A 13,237-nucleotide genomic window follows, 5' to 3' on the forward strand; every position below is an offset into this window, starting at 1 on the left:
ATTCAAGTTGACGGTTTTTCCATAGCTGGTCGGATATTTATAGTCTATGTTCAGTGTTTCAAATGATACCTAATGCAATGCTTCTCTAAAATATCTATAAATTGTTTTGAATTGAAATGTTAGACTTTTTTTGGAGACGATTTTGCCTGTCACTGCTGCTCATGTGTGAACTACAACTCTCCACATTAACTCCTGTTTGCAGCCATTTTTTGAGGCAGAGCAGGGATGAAGTTTTGTCAAAAAAGTCTTTTTTTTGCTTTTGTGTATTTGCCAGTTTTTTTTTTCATGTTGTGGAGACATTTAAAATTGAGCAATGATTTTGGGGGATTTGTGCACACAACACAAATGGCTGGCATTCAGTCTTTGTCAAGGTGTCAGAGATAATTGATGTTTGAATAGCTGCTGGTCTGAGCAGTTCTTTTACTAAAGACAAAAACTGCATGTTTCATTCCCCAGATTCTTTGTTTCCTTACCAAAACCTATTTTTGAGCATCACAGCCCTTAGCATGCACAAAACACAGTATGTGTTTGAAATCAGCTACCGGTACTTTAAATTATTAATGCAAACCAAACAACTCACAGTCTTGAGTTCTGGCGATAAAACCTACTCTGCTGTTTTTCGAGTCTATCAGAGGGCAGTAAGAAAAGTATGATGAAAACATAAGAAAGATAAGAAGTATGTAAAACAGCAACAGCAAAAAGTAGGAGCATTTTCAGACTGCCACCTCAGGGGAAATATATGAGTTTAGTTCCCTGCCTGGGGAAATTACCTGCAAATGATTAGTGTCTGTTGCATTCACGAAAGCTATATCTGCAAAGGTATTTGGACCCACCGGACAAGTTCTGAAGACCCAAACCGTAGAAAACTGAGGGTGCTCAGTTTGTGTGGAAAGGAGCAATGGACTGCCCCAACTGATGTCTTGTAATATTGAAGGTAACACAAACTGAGCGCCGTTTGTGTACACGTGGATGTAGAAAAAAAGCAACTTGGGAGACAGGGAGGAGGAAATTCAATTTGATTGTAATCTGATGTACACATTCTACTGTTTGTGAGTTAAATTAGATTTTAGATTTGTTTTCTCTGCCTCTCCCCTATACCCCTTACAGTATTAGAGGGGGGATTTATCTGGAAAGATCTATGGTTGTGCCTGATTGAAGAATCATGCTGTGGGAATAGTGGGCAGATGGTAATCTATCAAACAGACAACGAAATGTTTTATTTCTTGTTCCGTTGCCAAAGCACTGAAGAACAAACATCTTATTTTACCCTCAATTATAAAAGCCTTGGTTCATGGACAGGCTGTTTTCCATGTGACTGGCTTAAAATGCATAAGCTTAGCTTTTGGTTTAGGCAGCGTAGTTCAATATGTCTCATTAGTCCATTTTCTTATTGTTAGTGTCTCTCTCTGTCCAGATCTTTCTCCAGATCTTTCCTTTTTTTCATTAACTAACACATTATACTATAAACCAGCATGACCCCGTTTAATTTTCATACATTGTTATCCGCCAATTTCCACATAGTGTGTAAATTCAATGCGTTTCAGTTAGGTGCTGAACCATCTTCTCTTATGCGCAGTATTGGGGACTCTGGCACAGAGGAGGCAAAACTAAATTAAAATGCAAAATTGTTTGTTTTAAAACAATGTAAAAATTGGACTGAGCCAATGTGATATCAGTCACAGGTTTTCATTGTATAACTTAACATTAGTGTTATGGAATGTTGGATACTTTACTTTATGAACGCATACACCGCTTCATACACATATGTCTAAACAGTACAAAGTAATTGGCTAATAAAATACTAGAATTTCATTCATCAGAGCTCAAACAAAAACTTCTTGTTGGGCTTGTATCACAGCCAGTCAGCAATAGTCATTAAAAATGCTCCAAAAGGCACCAAGAGCACACACACAGGGAGAGGTCCAGTTTAATGACTCAAAGGAACAGATGAGGCCTGACAGACTCTGACTGGCTCAATCAAAGCGGCCGTGCCCCTACCTCAGTTATCCAGGTTAATGAGTTAAAAAAAAAAGTTCACTCCACTCATAGATGTTATGAGGGTTAAATTAAACATTAAGGCTGAACCTGACTGTATATTTGCTTGTTAAAGCTGTAAAGATGGTCATCGTAACATTGGAGTCTCTGGGGGTTGACGCCCTTTTTGCAGCCAGCCTCACGTGGAACCTAAAAGTACTATAGGTTATGCCACTTTGGTATCACTTTTCAGCATGCCTGTAACACAAAATACAAACACCTGTGAGAGAAAAAAATTAAGGACATCATAATGAAAATTCCTGAACTATGTTTAGTGACATGTCTTTCAGTGTCTTTAAAGATTTATCTTTGAAAAATATCTGGAAGTAGAATCTAAGTGGTGGTTGCAGACTGTGGTAAAAGCAAATAAATTATACTTTGACACGAAATTTCTACACTTGAAAGAAAATGCTTGTCGTTGTTGATATTTTTAGTTGTTTATTTAATGTTTAAAAAACCTAAAATTGGAACAGTTGCAAATAGTAGTGGCATGGCTCAAGGTGAGAAGGTAAGTGTTTGGGATTTTATGCCTTTATATCTTAAAATCGGTGCAAATATTAATCACGAGAACTTAATGAAAACCTGATTAGATGTTGTTGACTAAAGGTGACTCTTAAAGGACACGGGGATGAAACTGATTAGATTTTAGTGCTCATTGTTCAAGATAACAGTGACCACTAAAATGTTTTTGACCTTGGCTTAAGAATTAATTTGCTAATTTGCCTTCACAGAAATAAAGTCCAGACACTTTCTCCATGTAAACGTTTGCAATATCATAATTCCGCAATAAAACTTGGTATTATTCAAGTTTCACATCTGGGCGAACACATTACTGGATTGTTGATAACCTATTAAATTCCTTCAAATTCTTCAGTTTATAGCATCTGGACGGAAATTGATACACACAACAAGTTTACAATTTGGTACGGGCAAACAACCCCATCCTCCATCCTAATTGTTTTTTCTTTCTTCACATTTCCACATCGACTCATTTACAATTAAATGGTAAATGGCCTGTATTTATATAGTGCTTTACTAGTCCCTAAGGACCCCAAAGCACTTTACATATCCAGTCATTCACCCATTCACACACTGGTGATGGCAGCTACATTGTAGCCACAGCCACCCTGGGGCGCACTGACCGAGGCGAGGCTGCCAGACACTGGCGCCATGGGGCCTTCTGACCACCACCAGTAGGCAACGGGTGAAGCGTCTTGCCCAAGGACACAACGACCAAGACGGTCCTAGCCGGGGCTCGAACCGGCAACCTTCCGATTACAAGGCGAACTCCCAACTCTTGAGCCACGGTCCCCCGAATTAACTGTTCTTAGACACATAGTTAATGTTTTTCACGCCTTTTTTTGACAACATGCTTTAATCTTAGTCAAATGAAATAACATCTTTTGCTTTTAAGCAAACAGATGATCATATAAAGCTGGTTAGGAAATGAGGAGAAACGAATAACATGCAACTAGTGTCCCCTTTTCAAATTAAATCACTTGTCAGCATCTTGAAACTCCACAAATCTCACCTGTGCATTCCTTTCTGCTTCTAACTATTTCTCCCATAAAGATAACATTCGACAACCTCCTCTGTACCCTTAATGATGTGTTTTGACACCTCAGAATATATCATTATATTAAAATCCTGTATTCTGCCAGAGACCAACCCCCACTAACTTCAGACGCACATCCAGTCATTTTGTTCTGTAAGCAGAAACTGCCCAGTTCAAAAACGAGCTTCAAGCCTTACTCCTAGCAGCGGTAAAGAGTTCAATTTTACCTCATGTTTTTATTTCTGACCTCGCTTTCATGTATCATACTTTTTCACCACATGACAAGATTCATTTTCATCCAGGAAGTTTAATAGGAATTTTTTGTTTTATATTTGGCCTGGAATCACAAAGGTACTCCTTTTTTCCCCACTTTCTTTTAAATTCATTTATAAAAGTTTCTTTTTTACCAAAGGGAGAGTCTTACCTTTTTAATAACTGTGAATTAGATGTTGCCGACATCTATAGAGCTATAGGTTTCGGTTTTTTTTGTTTTTTTTTTAAAAACCAGCATGTCCCTGTTTACATGCAATAGAGGACACCGAGTGATACCATATAGTCCCTGGATCTCCCTCATTTTTCTCATTAAAGTCAAGTCGGCTTTTTAGCCTACACAGCGTCTTCGTTAGCATAAACTGAAGTCAGCCAGAGATGGATTTAAAGACCTCTGTGCTGTGAGACTAAAACAGACACAGATGTCAGATTTAAAAGCTTGATGCACCGGCACCGTATTGGAATAAGTGTTGCTGTTGAATCACTACATCGCAGTGCTTATTTAAAATGTGGCTCCACTGTGAAGGAATCATCCTATTAAAAAGACCTGAATGACCTCATATCTACACATCCAGCACCACATGCGTTGTCACTATCTGCAAACCATACTTTATTATAACCTGGCCTTCCCTCATTTTTACTTTTTGAGTTATCTGTGCATTTATTTTGTTATCAGACTACAGCTACACAATGATTCAGTGTCTGCAATTAATTTGACTGAAACATTTGAAAACCCCAGGGCTGCTTGTTTCTAATGCGGATTCTGGTCCCGATGCCTTTTGTCAAGTAACTGTGTCAATTGCCATGCAGTGATGCTGTGTAGTGTGCACCAACACAATGTCCTAATGACTGCAATACAACCACTGTGCTGCTGTGTCAGGAGCGCAGAATGAATCAGCAGGCTAAGCATAATTATAGAAAGGTGCAAGGTAACAGCATCATGAGTACCAGCTAAATAACTTTGTTTTGAGTCGCACCATCGGCCCATTTTGTTCACATGCAGTTGTAGCCAAATTAAAGTGCCAAAAATGTTTAATCATCCATGTTTTTTTCTATTCTCTTTCATGTATTGAGTAGATATTTCTACCTTCCTCAGTTTGTGTATGACTGGCTATAGATATAAGCCTGGAAATCTGTCAATAAGAATAGCCGGCACTGCTAGATTGATTCATTGGACAGTTGATACTCATTTAATCGATCATAAAATTGTTGAAAATGATGACAATGACACCTGACAATGATGGATGCTCATGTTAAAGATGAACAGAGTTTCATATAATGAGGTGAGTGTATGTAAGAGTAAGCTTCTGTGAGCCAAAATGTGAGGTTTCAGACAGATTGAAACATGACTTCAGAGAGAGGTTATTCTTAATGTGGTATTTCAGTCACCAAGCACCTCCAACATGCTATTGACACCTTGGGTTTGCATTAGCCAGCCAATCAGAAGAAAGACAGACGCTCAAACCATCATTGTGAATTAAAAAAACTCCAAAAAGAGTCCAAAAAAAGTAAAAAGGAGCAGGGATGCTTTAATTTTAAACTTCTGAAACATTGCAAATATTGTTTAAATCAAAGCAAACAAGCAATTATTGTTACAAACTATTTATATATATATATATATATATATATATATATATATATATATATATATATATATATATATATATATATATATAGATATTCTTTATTCTCCACATTAATAATGCAGGTTTTTTAAATTAATTTATCTTCACAACCTAATGTCACGGGCTGCTTCACAAGCCGGAGTCTGAGGTTTAAGCCAGAATTTAATTGGTACTGTGATTCCATTGTGACGTTATAATATAAATAACATATGACTTAAAATATCATTTATAGAAATAGCACATCACTTTACTTACTTTTCTCATGCCTCGCCTGTGTACCACCTTTTACTCCCCACAAACTTCCACTGTTGAGAGACTGGATCTCATTATCATTTTCTTGTTCCCCATAAACATGCGGATCATCAAGAATGCGATTTCCTTTTTCCTGATAATGCATCCTGGAAATGAACACTCCAAGCGGAGACAATTCAGCGGTAGGTGGGTTCAGTGTCATCCATTCTCTGTACAGTAAAAGCCAACAGAGATTACATGGTAAGAAAAGACAACCCAAAAAGAAAATTACTGCATTGATATTATATGCTGTTTATTTATATATAAATGTTTGACGACAAAAGCAGATATCAGTCAAAATGTGGTGGGTTTTTTTTCTTGACTCACCACCTCGTGAAAGTATAGTTCAGTAAATTTATACATTTCTAATTTATATTTCTAAAACTTGTTAAGGCGGTAGGTCCCACCCTTTAAAACAGATGTTTTTTAAATATAAAAACAATGAATCGATCACTTATGCAAAAGTAATTAAGCAGTCTGCACTATAACATATGCACATGAGTTTTTTCTTTTAAAAACCCCCCACTTTGATTCTCACCAACCTCTTTCCTCTCACATCTGTACTCTTGCTTTTGTTACTTTCTTTGTGCTCTAGTAATTTTTGGTAAAGATTGGAGAGAGAGTTGGTGAACAGAGGGTGCAAGCAGAGAGCAGGCTAATACCATACTGTGAGGTTGAGAGTTGGGTGCTCGAAAGAGAAAAATGACTTCAAATACTTCTGTTCCCTTCAGTGCTGCACCTCCCCTGGATAAAGCACTCTCTGGTGATGAACACTGCATCTGTGTGACCGGGTCACTCGTCACTGACTTTCTCTCGTCTGTCCTTCTGCTTATCGGATTATTGACCGGTCTTCACACTGTGCCTTGGCCCCCTTTTTTCCCCCCTCATAAATTTTAGGGGAGCTGCAGCTATCTGAGGATCTCAAGGTCATGTTGAATTGCATGTTCATTTTCAATAAGGAAATCTTTTTAGAAGAAAGAGCTAAGCCTGATCTTATATAAAGAAATAAGCCCACTGTATATCTAATTTCTTGGTTACACTCGGTTTTCACTGTGCTACTGTTTGCTACTGCAGGCTTTTTAACTTAAAAAAAAAAAAGGCAAAGAGGATTACCCACCTTCAGCTTGACGACGCCCAGCAGGATGGAAATTTTCACCTTTTTTTTTACGTTTAAAAAGAGAGAAAGTGTCACGGCTGGCGGAGTGAGCCGTGTGGAGTGGAGGAAAAGGAGGACCCAAAATGCAGCAAACTGATGATACGAGTGAAGTTTATTTACACGGTGGCAGTGGCAAAAACAGGCAATGAAGCATGAGTAATGACAAACCTAAACTGGGAGAAACTAAAGAGCAAACCTGAAGTCTACAAAACGGAGAGCGGAGCAGAGAGACGCAGACTAAGGAACAGGATACCAAGAAACACAGACGAGCCGACAAAGAACACAGACCGACACCCACTAAATATACACACACAAGGTAATCAGGTAATCACACACAAGAGGGAAGAACAGCTGAACCTAATACACATGAGGACCGGAGGAGACAAGCTGAACACAATGACAACAGACAGACTTTCAGAACAAGACAGGAAATCTAGACCCGAACCGGACACAAGGGGGGAGGACACAGAATAGCTAGAACAGAGGAAAATAATCACAAAACACAAAACGCTGGGTCAAAATGACCCAGGACCATGACAGTACCCCCCCTCCAAGGGCTGGCCCCAGACAGCCCAAAACAAAAACAGATGACCAACCCAGGGCGGGCGGCGGGGGGTCCAGGACGGAGGGACCTACACCGAACAAACACAAGCTCCAGCGAACCAAGTGGCTCGTCCAAAACAAACACACATGCTGGAGCACAAGGACAAAACACAGTTCAGGAGGCCGGCCCAGAGGCCGACAACTCAGAAGTCCAGGACAGTTCATCTTCAGAGGCCGGCCACGTCGGCGACACAGATCCGAAAGCCGACCGAGCGGAAGGCAGCGGTGGCGGAGTGGACGCAGTTCAGGGGGCCGACCGTGCACATGGCAGCGGCGGCGACGGGGAAACCGTTCAGGCGGCCGACCGTGCGGACAGCAACGGCGGCGATGACACAAGTCTGGAGGCCGACCGCGCGGACAGCAATGGCGGCGTCTAGGAGGTCGTCCATAGTGACGATGACGCTCCACCAGCGGCCTGGCAGATGACCGCCGACGTCGAGGCGGCAGTTCGGGACCCGAAGGTGGCGTGGCCGTCGCAGCACCAGACGAGACCGAAGCAGAGGCTGGACCAGGCGCGGCTGAAGCTGAAGCCGAAGCGGAGGCTGGACCAGGCGAAGCTGAAGCCGAAGCGGAGGCTGGACCAGACGAGACTGAAGCAGAGGCTGGACCAGACGAGACTGAAGCAGAGGCTGGACCAGGCGAGGCAGATGATGATGCTGCAGCCGGGCCAGGCGAGGCAGATGATGATGCTGCAGCCGGGCCAGGCGAGGCAGATGACGATGTTGCAGCAGGGGGCTGGACGGGCTCCTCGGGCCCTCCAGCTGACGAGTCTTGGGGCTGGACAGGCTCCTGGGGCCCTCCAGCTGACGAGTCTTGGGGCTGGACGGGCTCCTCGGGCCCTCCAGCTGACGAGTCTTGGGGCTGGACGGGCTCCTCGGGCCCCCCAGCAGGCGAAGCAGGAGGCTGGACGGGCTCCTCGGGCCCCCCAGCGAAAACAGTCTCTGGACCAGTGGGCACCGGGGCCCCTGGCAGGCACAGTTCAGAACCAGCAGGCGCACGGGCCTCTGGCAGGCACAGTTCAGAACCAGCAGGCGCACGGGCCTCTGGCAGGAACGGGTCAGAACCAGCAGGCGCACGGGCCTCTGGCAAACACAAGGCAGACTGCAGCTGCACGGAGCATTGACTCAGCTCAGGCAGCGACAGCCAGATGCAGTCCTCAGCTGGCTTCTTAACCTCCAGGGGTCCAGAGTCGGCCAGGGGCTGGAACCCAGCCTCTGGGGAGGCCCTGGAGTGTGTCACAGTCTCAGAACTGGCCAGCTCTTGAGGAATGTTTTCAGTATTGTGTGGTTTGTCTCTCTGCTTGGAATGAACAGATGAAAAATAGTTCTTTTCAGGTTGGATGGACTCAACTTGAAGTACCGGAGGAGTTGGTGAAGATGATGGCTGAATAGGTGGCTGAGCTGATAAGGCTGATGAGTCTTCTATCAACTGAGCTATAGACTGGGCTATGGACTGTAACATAGTTTCCAATAAGTCTGGCTGTGGTAATGACTGAGCTATGGGTCATGAGGCTGAATGTGATGAAGGTGATGACCGAGCGGCTAACTGAGCTACCGGCTGGGCAGCTGACTCAACAAACAAAGCCCCGGAATAAACAGGCACACAGTCCAAAACAGAAAAAGGGTCCTTCTCACTCATCACAGCCGGCAGTTCCGAAATCCTAATCTCCGGCTGTGGGGTGACGCGCCGACGGCGCGATCGTCGCTTCCTCCCGGGCAAAACCTCCGGCGGGCCGGGCAAAACCTCCGGCGGGCCGGGCAAAATCTTCACCGCCGGGCTGGGTTGGGAAGCGGTAGCGGCTGGAGGGCGAAGGTGCAGCTCGTGAAGGATGAAGTCCTGTGCGAGCGGGTGAAGAGAGTCGAGTAGCCAGCAGTGAGCAGACATCAGCAGCTGTAGCCTAGCTTCTACAGCGTGGTGAAGCTCTTCCTCCTCATGCTCGAGCCACAGGTTGACCAACCTGGAAACGCTGTCGATCACTTCCTCCCGAAACTCCTGGGACGGCGCGGATGCTGCTGGGTCCATGTTTGGTCGGCTCGTACTGTCACGGCTGGCGGAGTGAGCCGTGTGGAGTGGAGGAAAAGGAGGACCCAAAATGCAGCAAACTGATGATACGAGTGAAGTTTATTTACACGGTGGCAGTGGCAAAAACAGGCAATGAAGCATGAGTAATGACAAACCTAAACTGGGAGAAACTAAAGAGCAAACCTGAAGTCTACAAAACGGAGAGCGGCGCAGAGAGACGCAGACTAAGGAACAGGATACCAAGGAACACAGACGAGCCGACAAAGAACACAGACCGACACCCACTAAATATACACACACAAGGTAATCAGGTAATCACACACAAGAGGGAAGAACAGCTGAACCTAATACACATGAGGACCGGAGGAGACAAGCTGAACACAATGACAACAGACACAGACTTTCAGAACAAGACAGGAAATCTAGACCCGAACCGGACACAAGGGGGGAGGACACAGAATAGCTAGAACAGAGGAAAATAATCACAAAACACAAAACGCTGGGTCAAAATGACCCAGGACCATGACAGAAAGAACAAAATATGGACATTTCAGATAGGAGACACATGGGCAGATTTGTTGTTGCTGGGGCAAAAAGACTATAAATACAAATCATTATCGAAATCATTATCAAAAAATATAATACGTTAGCAGGTCTATGCTCGTGTTAATGTTTCTTGGCTTTGTCTAAGAAATGCTTTGTAACCTGATAATGCAATACAGCTTTCCATAGGAGCAGGTTATAGTCATAAAAGTCATTAAAAACTCAGAGCCACCAGGTAAATTATAATTCACTTTTGCTTCTTGTGCTTCTATTTTCTTGTCAAGAAAAACATGCTTTGCGGTGCTGTGTGGTAAATATCGAAGGCTTGCAGCTACACTTCCTTTACTGCTGATGAATCATGCTATATCTGCTTGTAATGTAACAGGCTGGCACAAACACAGCTATAGGTGCATCCAGGTCAGTTAGCTTTGTGTTGGACCAGTGTTTTTTCTTCCAGGAAAACAACATGTCCTCATCTCTGAGATCACATTGTGATGGGAAAGCAAGACTGTTTTTGCCCGAGGGGTGGAGTTTTAAAAATGCTACTGAGAGTGAGAGAGAAGGAAATAGAGTTTCCAACCTCGTATTGTAAAAATGGGCTTGTAAAATATAGTTAGTGTCCTGTGTGGGCTTACTATGAAAAGGAAAATATGCCCTCCTAAGGTTTCATGTATCAAAAATTATCTGGTCTTTTTAAAATTATTTAAAGGCAATCTCAGATGACATATTACACAATGGCATTATTTATTCAGGAAAAACTGAGGCAATGTGTGACAAACTGATTACACCCTTACGGCTTCCATAGAAATTAAGAGTGTAAGTAGCATCTAGGTGCTGATAATCAAAGGCACTTAATTGATCATCAGCACATGTGAGCATTCCTATAAAATACAATATAATGCAGAATCTTATAGAACAGGGTTTAAAAGCAAAAACTCTTTTTAAAAGAAGCAAAAATATTTTTTCTGCATGACTTCATCAGTCTCTTATAGCATTGTGGAGACATTTTTTTGTCCCGCTCTTTACAACGTTGGTTCAGTTTATTGAGGTTTGTATGCAATCATTTATGCACAGCTCTCTTAACTCAGCACTTCACTCGGGTTGAGGTCTGGACTTTAAATGGGTCATTGCAAAACCTTGATTCTTATCTTTTTTAACTATTCTGTTTTAGATTTGCTACTATGCTTGCAAACATTGTATGACAAAGGTTTACTCTCAAGCTGCCAAGTTTTAGCTGACCTCACAATTGATTCAAAACTGTTTTGTGTACAGAGCAGTTTATGAATGACTGAATGACTACAAGGTGCAAAGATCCATCAGAAGGTTGGTGGTTTGATCATTGTCTGCCCCAGTCTGAATGCCAAATATCCTTGGGAAAGATACTAAGTCCAAGTTGTTGTCCAATGCGTCCGTTGGAGTGTGAATATTAGATAGAAAGCACTTACGTAGAAAGAGCATAGAAAAAAAAGTGCTTGGGTGCATGAGGTAGTGTAAAGTACTTTGAGTGCTCAGAGAGGAAAAGCGGTATTTACCATTACCCTTCACCACTGTCTTTGAAAGCTGATATGAGCTGTAAGTTCTCATATGTTGTGTTTGGTTTTTGTCTAAACGGTCCGGCCGCCATGTTGTTTTAGAGAAAAGAGGCTTTCTACCGGCAACCCCTCACACAAGCCACACTTGTTCAGTCTTTTTCTGATTCCACTCTCATTAACATTAACATTAAACATGCTAACTGATGCCTATAAAGTTTGAAATGTACCTCTGGGGTTTTTTGCAGTTTCTTTGAGCATTGCATGATCTAAATTTACATCCACTCCTGGGAAGACTGACAATAGTCTTGAATGTTTTCCTTTTGTGGATGATCTTTCTCATGGCAGAATGATAGATTTTTAAACAGTTTGGAAATGGTCTTATAACTCTTTCCAGACTGAGGGGCAGCAATAGTTGCTTCTCTCAGATCATTGTTGACGTCTTTACTCTCTGGCGTTGTGTTAACACGCACCTGAGTGTTCCAGACCAGCAAACCGCCAAACGTCTCCTTTTATAGAGGCGTTCACACTCACTGGTGATCAGGTAATCAAGTCCAATTAATTAGCGGCACCTGGCTGCTACTTACCCTCTTAATTCCCATGGAAGCAGTGAGGGTGTAACATATCATGTGTTGTTGTTCTTTAAGGATTTTGTATCTGCTTGATGGAAATAGCACTCTCACACAAGAAATGATGAATAAAATAGTTGAATTGTGCTGTACTGGTGGTGTAAACTCACAGTTTTGGGGGTTTCTAGTGCTTTATCTGACTGATGCTTACTTTGTTATTCTAGTTATTCCGCTCACAAAGCTTTATCTCTGTTATATTGGCTAATCGAGGCATAATGGCTCCCATATCCCTACTTCTAGCCTAAGAAAAGAAAGAGAAAAAAACCTCAAGAAACTTGTCAGTTCAGTCCTTTGACTCCTCTCCCTTCCTGACAACTACAACTCTACGAGCTGTGTCAAAAGACAGAATAGCCTAATAGTGTTTTAGCCTGTTGTGTGGACCACCATAACAACCCACTTTCAGTAGACATGCTCCCCTGCTAGGATATGGCCATACCTGTACTTTCACCGCACAGAGCAGATCCAGTGAGGAATTATTATACAATATAAAGATGTTCAGGTTGAAAACTTAATGCTTTGAAGCCACTGAAGTAATTTCATGGATAGAGTTTAATTTGTAACCCTGACCCAGGCATTGCTGTGGTGCAGTGGAAGCTGTTGTGTTTGAGCCCAGAGGGAAACATGATGTAACACTGCATAAATGTTTCTCAGTGTTACTGAAGGTTGTTTTCCATATATATGACATTAGTTCAGTTGATTGTTATTCAGACTCTCAGTACTTGTGAGTCTCATGGTCCCTCCAAGTAGAGGCTTCCTAATTAACTTCCCTTATTTCTTCCTTCCCTCTTTGTCTGTATTGTCTCAGGCAGACAGTACAGGGCAATCAGAGCAAGGACTAATAGACTCAAACACAGCTGTTATCCAACTGCAATAACACATCTGAATACTACAAAAAAATGTCCATCACGCCACTCTTGTGTTAATCTATGCACGGTCTGAAGCATGTGTGTGGGAATGTATGTGAATGCTTTACTGTTATA

General features: G+C 42.5%; 1 protein-coding gene and 1 long non-coding RNA gene across 2 annotated transcripts in view; one reads left to right on the forward strand and one right to left on the reverse strand.

Annotated features, from left to right (window-relative positions):
- clstn2a (calsyntenin 2a) overlaps nucleotides 1-13,237 on the forward strand; it is a 162,300-nt gene that overhangs the window by 44,534 nt on the left and 104,529 nt on the right. The gene's annotated exons all lie outside the window — the stretch shown is intronic.
- LOC143413748 (uncharacterized) lies at nucleotides 1,729-7,312 on the reverse strand. Its single transcript, XR_013094364.1, has 3 exons — nucleotides 6,893-7,312; nucleotides 5,740-5,945; nucleotides 1,729-2,232 (listed from the first exon to the last, which is right to left on the reverse strand). It is a non-coding gene; the product is annotated as an uncharacterized LOC143413748 (long non-coding RNA).

Source organism: Maylandia zebra, linkage group LG18, assembly GCF_041146795.1.
Source record: "Maylandia zebra isolate NMK-2024a linkage group LG18, Mzebra_GT3a, whole genome shotgun sequence".
Taxonomy (NCBI): domain Eukaryota; kingdom Metazoa; phylum Chordata; class Actinopteri; order Cichliformes; family Cichlidae; genus Maylandia; species Maylandia zebra.